Source organism: Cynocephalus volans, chromosome 5 (genome assembly GCF_027409185.1).
Source record: "Cynocephalus volans isolate mCynVol1 chromosome 5, mCynVol1.pri, whole genome shotgun sequence".
In the NCBI taxonomy this organism is placed as follows: Eukaryota; Metazoa; Chordata; class Mammalia; order Dermoptera; family Cynocephalidae; genus Cynocephalus; species Cynocephalus volans.
The window spans coordinates 90049582-90057094 of NC_084464.1; the positions used below are offsets into that span (position 1 = coordinate 90049582).

Here is a 7513-nt window from a genome sequence, read left to right on the forward strand (position 1 = left end):
GAATTGGGAGATGAAGGAAAGAAAATGAAGTATTGAGTGTGCTGTTTCCTTATCTTATATGGTGAGCAGCAGAGAGATCCCAAATTGGCAGAGGATAAAATGCACTTCAAGTAATAAAGGTAACCACTTGAATTTAAAATAGTTGGACAAAGGAGAACAGGATTAGTGTGAGAAAGCTAAATTCCTTACAAGGAGTTATGAAATACTCCTAAATTTAGAAAACTAAAAGAGGTGCAAGAGACAACCACTAAGAACTAGAGGGGAGTTGTCTCTGGGATGTGGGCAGAGAAATAGGCTTTCATATCCTGTGCTGTTTAAATGTTTTCCACATACATATCTTAACACTTTTTAAAAGTACTAACAAGTTAGAAGGCCAACTAAGAATACAGAAGCATAAATACTACCTTACCCATCAAACTTCACCTCCTAGTTTGAAGTTTGATATAAAATATATATGTCTCACAGTGAGACAGCACCTTAAATTCAGACCCTCCCTTTTCAGGTGATTCTTCAACTTCAATCACCTGCCAATTGGTAGGTAAATATAACGCTATTCACTATGTATGTTACCATTTAAGTTATTTTAAAATAGAGTAAGCAGTGTGGATTACTCCTACAAATATCTGCTTTCAAGACTATTTTTTAGTTATCTAGACTTCATGCTTTTCCCTCAAGCATTGTAACTTACCCTGTTATCTTCCAACTGCTATCAAAAGAACCTTATAAAAACTCCATTGACTCAAAACCAACTAGACTCTTACTGATCAACACAACAAAAATTCAATCTTGAATTACCCTTTCCTCATAGAGACAGGAAGTTTGTAGATCAACACTGTTTCATTCAGCGACACAGAATTAAACTAAACATCAGCAAAAAGGAAAACTGATGGGCAAGATTTCCTGAGATACATTGCTAAAGATGACTTAAGGAACACCCTTTCCCTAATTTCAAATAAGGAAATGTTAATAGCGACTTTCACATGAGGTTGTTTTAACCGATATAAAAAACATAAAGCAGTCTATAAATCACAAGACTGTTCCCTCAACTTCAAGACTTTATCATTTTTAAAAAAATGTCAAATAGACAATTTAAATGTGGATCTTCATGATCGTAATTTAAACATTTTCTGCTCATTAATTTTTAAGCTTTCCACATTGTAAAGTGGTTCAAAATATTTGATTCCCTTGTTCAAGTTAGGTCACAATTAAGCTTCATTCAGCAAATAGACTAAATGCCTGCTTTGCACCATTAGTTCAGATTCTCCTGCCCTCAAGGAGCTTCCATTCTAAAAATAATATAAAGAAATCGAATGGCTATAAAAAGTATGTAGTAGTAATTTAAACAGACTGATCAAAAACAGTAAGCAAAGATAAGCCAAAGAAACTGAACAACTTCAGTATCTGCTTGCTGTGCCCCTAAGTTTGATGTTCTCCTAAATGCTAAATGGATTTTCAGGAAATAGATCTATTAGTTTGTTCTATGATGTAATTTTAGAATAAAGGCTTTTTTCATGTTTTAATTCTGCATATAAATAAGTGTGAAGTAAGTTAGGGTGCCTAGAGGGAATTGCACCCGTCCTTAATAATGCTGAAGGATTCCTAAGAATTCAATTTCTGCAAATTTACGCGAGTTTTTACTGTTTCAAGAAAAAACAAAGGCATGAACTAAATTTGCCCAAACTACATTACATACACGTGTACATACAGTAGAAATAAAAAGTGCATTCTGCCAATTTTTTTAGATGATTTTTGACATGTTGCTCATATCTGGCTTTCCTCCAAGTTCATTATAAATATTAAATAACTTAATTTTTCACTATGTTAACTTAAAGCAATTTTAGAGACCTGATTCCTCAGTCTTCCAATTAAACTAACAAATTGATATGAATGATGACATATTAAAGATATTCTCAGTGAAGTCATAAGGGTTTCATTAGTCATGATATAGATGCACCTATTTTTAGTAAATTGTTCGTTCAAATGACAGTACTTATGGTTACATAAATCCAATGATTATTCAAATTTCATCTCACTTAAAGTTAACTCCATAAGATGAGCCATACCATAGGATGTGATAAGTTGGAACTCTTCTGGTATGTCACAGTGTTTCTATACTTTTAAGACCTGACTTTACCACATGGAATCTACAAGAATTTTTTTCTACATTTTATATTATCATTAACAAGCTGTGGTCTTATTCTTAATGTGTGATAAGTGACTTTTCCACACAAAATCCTTTGCTCTTTTGCCTTGAAAAAGCAAAAACTGGCTGTGGTTCATAAAAGATAGAAGATGCCAATTCCCTAAAATGCTCTCCAAAACAAGTTGAAATTGTGTCAGAAGAAATCTTTTCAGAACACAGCTGAAAGCCTAAAAAAGGCAAATAATTCATGAGCATTACAGATAGCCTTTATAATTCCCCTCAGATTATAACTTGTTTTAGAAAACTTTATTGACAAAGTAAAAGATCAGACAGTCATTGAAGCTTATTATTCTAAAATAAACTTATTTTGACCAATAAAGTTTATTGCCTATGGTAGACACACATTTAGGAATCTGTAACACGTGGACACACTATTTCCAAAATGGCTTATTAGGACTTCTCTCATGCCCATCTTATTCAAACTTCCATGACTGTCCTGAAATGACAAAAGCTTGTTTTCACTAATGAATATAAATTTTGGTAATCTTAAACAGAAACTAAACTCTGCACTAAGCAACCTAAAAGGAGTCTTGTCCTTGAAGAAGTGAATACTACCCTACCCACCAACAAACCCTGTGACTAACAGCCGAAAACCCCCAAATTTACTTAAAAGCCCCCCATTCTTTGATGACAACTTGTCAGTTTAGCTTAATAAACATTTTAAGCTGAGTTCACCTACCTAACATCACTTGCACAGTCACCTAAATGTGCATCTTATTAAAACAGATCATTTGTTTATTCCCTTCTCCAGAACTACTTGTAACAAACTCAACCTCTCCCAAATCTTCAGAATTTTTTTTGCCAGTGATGGAGAATGGAAGAACACTACATGGTGGGGCACATTCCCAGAAAAGTAGAACCAAATTACCATTAATTTCATCAAATCCAATGGTATATATGTGACCACAGAGTATTTCCATCAACAATTAAAATTAAGTGAAGACCAACCCAATGCATTGTATATACATCTCCCAGTCATGTGCTTGAAAATGGGGACATCTTGGGGATTTTGTTTTTACCATTGGCTAGTTACTTTGAATGTATGGATATCAAAAAATAGATCTCTAAATATTCCAAGTGTCTATTTAAAAGTTAAGTGAAAAATGATGAAATGGAGGACACCCACAATAATTCTTGGACTCCTGGAGATCCTAAGACATGCTACAAAAATAGGTCTTTATTCTTAGGAAAATATAGTCAGAGCTAGCTTCCTTATGCTATACATAAAATCTTAACATCAAGAGGCAGTACAGATAGTACAGATAGTTTTTGAACTGATCTCCAAACAAGCACAAACCCACTACGTTGAAAAGAACAGGTAATTTGAGGTTTTTGGCAAAAGACAGTACTTCACACATCTAATCCAAATCAAAGATCCTGCAGACAGTTTTCAGTGAGATGTAAGGAATGAAATAAATATAAATTCTATGGATAAATAAATGTAAAAGACAATTTAAATAAGCTAACAGAACTAATATTTCTTAAATAAAAATACTAGTCAGGTACAAGCTTTTGTTTCTCAATGCCAGACTTCTAAATGTTTATCAGACTACTGTTAATATCATTAAAAACCTTATCTTTGACCCTCAGCATTAGTAATACTGGTTTGCCTTTGCAAAAAAGACTTTTTCCAACTGAATGCTTCTAGTCCTGAAAAATATTTTAGGTATATTATTGAAGGCAGGCTGGTGTTAATAGAATTTATGTCTTAAGTACTTTTAAAAAGTGACAGACTCCAAAAGTCCATCTATTGATTTGCCCAGTTAAAAAATGTCTGTGAGCATTGGTTCATAATTAGCATCTTAGGATAGTGGCATGCCCTGTTGAGTGGTATGATCACTGAGTAACACTACACCTTAAAACACATCCCCACAAGTCTTTTTCATTTATTTGCTACTTAAGTTCTTTGTTAACTTTATACCCACCACTGAATTCCTATGGTCAGATAAAAATGTTATTGTATACATAATTGGGGAGAAGATGGTTATGGTGGGTAATCCTTGAAAGTTTCAAGAACCAGAGCAATCATTTACTCTAGTGTTAGTTCCCTCTCCTAAATGCTTACTCTAGTGTTAGCTCCCTCTCCTAAATGCATGAAGCCCTTCTTTTCAATTCCTCCCCTTAAGATACAGACTACATGTCATCATCCTCTGTAAAAACGTGGTGATCTTTTGCTATGTTTCTGATCAACGGTGACTTTTGGCTCAGCAGTCAAAAAAAACTGTACTGAATGTGCTTGATGTTCACCCTAACATTAAATAAGTCCTTTCAAATATCTTATATATAACTGATTACCCCAGATCACCCCATCAATCCATTTCTATGTTGTTCCTATTTTATCACGAGGAAAATGTTTGTATTTTAAGTTAGATTTGCAGTAATCGGTAGAAAAGTTTCTCATGACGCTACAATTACAATCATGAGTGTGCAACAGCTTTTTTTGTGCTCAATTCTCCCTTCATTTCTAACATCTGATTCAGTTGCAATGTCTGAAAATATTCCATAAAAAGCGTGCTTGGGAGAATACATATAACACAATTTTCTCAAAAGCAACTTCCTGAAAACTGGTAAAACTAAATTTATAATCACTTTTGATTGCCAAGTAGTCTGCAGAAACAAAATCTTGCGTCTGTTTTGGTTACTTAACTCAAGTTTTCTTGTTAACAATCAGAATGCTTTAAGGATACATTTTTCACCCCAAGGAAGGGACTTGACTTTTGGATTTAAGACCCTTTCCTTGACAATATATACAAAAATTTTTAACTTGTCATCTATCCACTCTTTGAAGCTGTCAAAGCCAAGAACCCATAAACAAATCACAAATAGCAATAACCTACATTAGTTAACATTCCCCCTTTAACATGTTGACATTTTTACTAAAGGATAAGTTATTTTTGCATTTCCATTTCTCATATCCCATGACATTCCATATAAATTGCATTATTGCTTTATAGGCCACACAACATTCAAAAGTATGTTTATATGCATTGCCTGTTTTCCTTGATCTCTGATAAGAGTTTGATACTGATTTTACTACAGAAATTTAAGTTTGAAAATACCAGTTAGTATTTCTTCTCAGAACTTAATTGTTCACATCACTAATCACTACATGCATATTTAGCTCTGATTATATTGCTCAAAAACTGCACCCAATTATCAGAACAGTGCAAATGATATTTAATTTTAAAATTATAATGGCTTGAATTCAAAGTTATTCAAATGAACACTGTCAAGTAATTTCACTTGAGTGTGTATATTTCATCACCACTGTTTACATTACCCTTCTTTAACTATAACCATCAAATTCTTCACCATTTCTTTATATCATCGGTTTTCCCTCCCACATCCCCAAACTAAGAATGCCAAATAGTCTTGGAAACCCACAGCTCCATATTTTAATTGCTTTAAGAACACATTTGTGAATTCACAAAAGTGTTTGTCTTTTAACTTTGACAATGCAATTCTTACTTTAAATCAAACAAACCTGTCTGAAAATCCCAACAAATAATTCTGAGAATTAACTTAAACACCTTGACAGTGTCCCTTAAAAATGGTATGACAGTAAAGTGCCAATAGGCATGGCAATGGCCTCTTAGATGGGATCATTTAACTCCTTGGAACTGGGAAATGCCAGCACCAAGGATTACACTGAGATTCAAATTTATTGAAGGCTACATTTACTTTACCCACTTTCCACAACCTTTTATACTCATTATGTTAGACTGAAATGTAAATGTTTTGTGTAGCCCTCAAACTTACACTAAGATTTGAGAGATGTACTTTAAAAAAGCACGGGGTAATATATAAAATCAGTGGCAGAAAGTTTCATTAAGCACCAGGAACTAATTTTTGTCACCCCATACTCATTTTGTAGTTAAGTTTCAATAACCGGCAAGGCACATTTACATATATTCCAATGAATACTTATTGACAAATTTTAAATTACACTCTATGTCCCAGCTATCCCAGTAACTGACATACAACATACTAAAATGGTTTATTAAGATAACAAAAAAACCAAGTAATGTGAAACATACAGACTATTGGCAACCACTATTCTAAAATTATGTAAGTACAAATAAACATACTGAAATGTGTGCAATTCTAAGTTTTTAAACCAGAAGATTTCTACACTAACAAACATTTATATTAATGACACATAAAAAAAATAAAAACTTTATTACAAAAATAAGTTACACTCGCCTCCAGCTTACAGTATAAAACAATTTTATTTGCAGGAATGCAAAATGATTGTTTGCCATGAGCATTTTGAACATATGACATGTCTAATTTTCTTGTTAAATTTGCATTTACTGGGGAACTGGTGTGTATAAAACCTTAATTAAGTATAAGCTCTGATCTTCACCGTGGTGCCTATTGGGTATGTGATATAACTGCAGTATCCCTTTGGGGAAGGGGAGATGGGATTCCTTTACACCAAGTCCTAGTTAAACTATAATTTCACGTTTGACTTTAAGCTATCAATTTAGGACTTGGCAAAAAATTTGAGGGTGATTCAATAGAGGATGCTTCACCACTGAACACTCACTGTCATCAAGGTGCTTTAGAAAATTAAAAAACATAGCACAAATGATTGTACTCTACTCTACGAGTTATCATGACCTGCATAAGAAATGGAAAGCTGATTCACATGTTTACAGTGATCAGCAGTAAGAAATGCACTAATGAAACATACCTTTTACCTAAAAAGCTAAACTACAGCCATATACTAATTTCTATGATTTATGAAAAAACTTCAAAATATCCAAATGTCAGGCTCTGCTGTACAATTGTCAGTTTTAGTCTGACTTTTTATAAAGGGACACTGCAGTATTTAGTACAAGTTCGGATGCACTTTTTTTGAACATCTGATGTCTTACAAAAGTAACATCTTGCTAAACTATTATACATCCAAATAACTACAATATCTGAAGAAGCAAGGCTGCTTTTTCAGCCACAAAATACGACAAAAGCAAGGCCTGTTATGATGGTCATGAGGAAGTCTTACAAGCCTCTGAAACTAAAGGCAACTAAGAATGTTACATTTGGTATATTAAAATCTTACCCTCATATCATATTTAACAAGCCTTGCTTTTATCTACAAAGATTTTCTATGTACAGTACAGACAGGGTATAGTTCAATCCTCTGCTACTGAGGTAGTTAACCAACCCTTTTAAAAAGGTTCTGAAAAGAACCACTATCTGGAATGCCTGACTAACCAGCTCTGATGATTACACCTGAAACTGCATATCTGAACACAATTCAAAAGTGATTACTATAAAAAAGATATAGACAATCATGATTAACCT

At 33.4% G+C, this 7513-nt stretch overlaps 1 protein-coding gene across 2 annotated transcripts in view; it reads right to left on the reverse strand.

The window, feature by feature from the left end:
• Nucleotides 1-2778: 2778 nt before the first annotated feature.
• Nucleotides 2779-7513, reverse strand: part of SYNCRIP (synaptotagmin binding cytoplasmic RNA interacting protein) — a 30173-nt gene continuing 25438 nt past the window's right edge. Inside the window, exon 12 of one of the 2 annotated variants that reach the window (XM_063096226.1) lies at nt 2779-7513. This exon is cut by the window's right edge and continues 507 nt beyond it. The gene's annotated coding sequence lies outside the window, so the exon portion shown is untranslated. The other variant, XM_063096225.1, reaches the window with a different exon arrangement.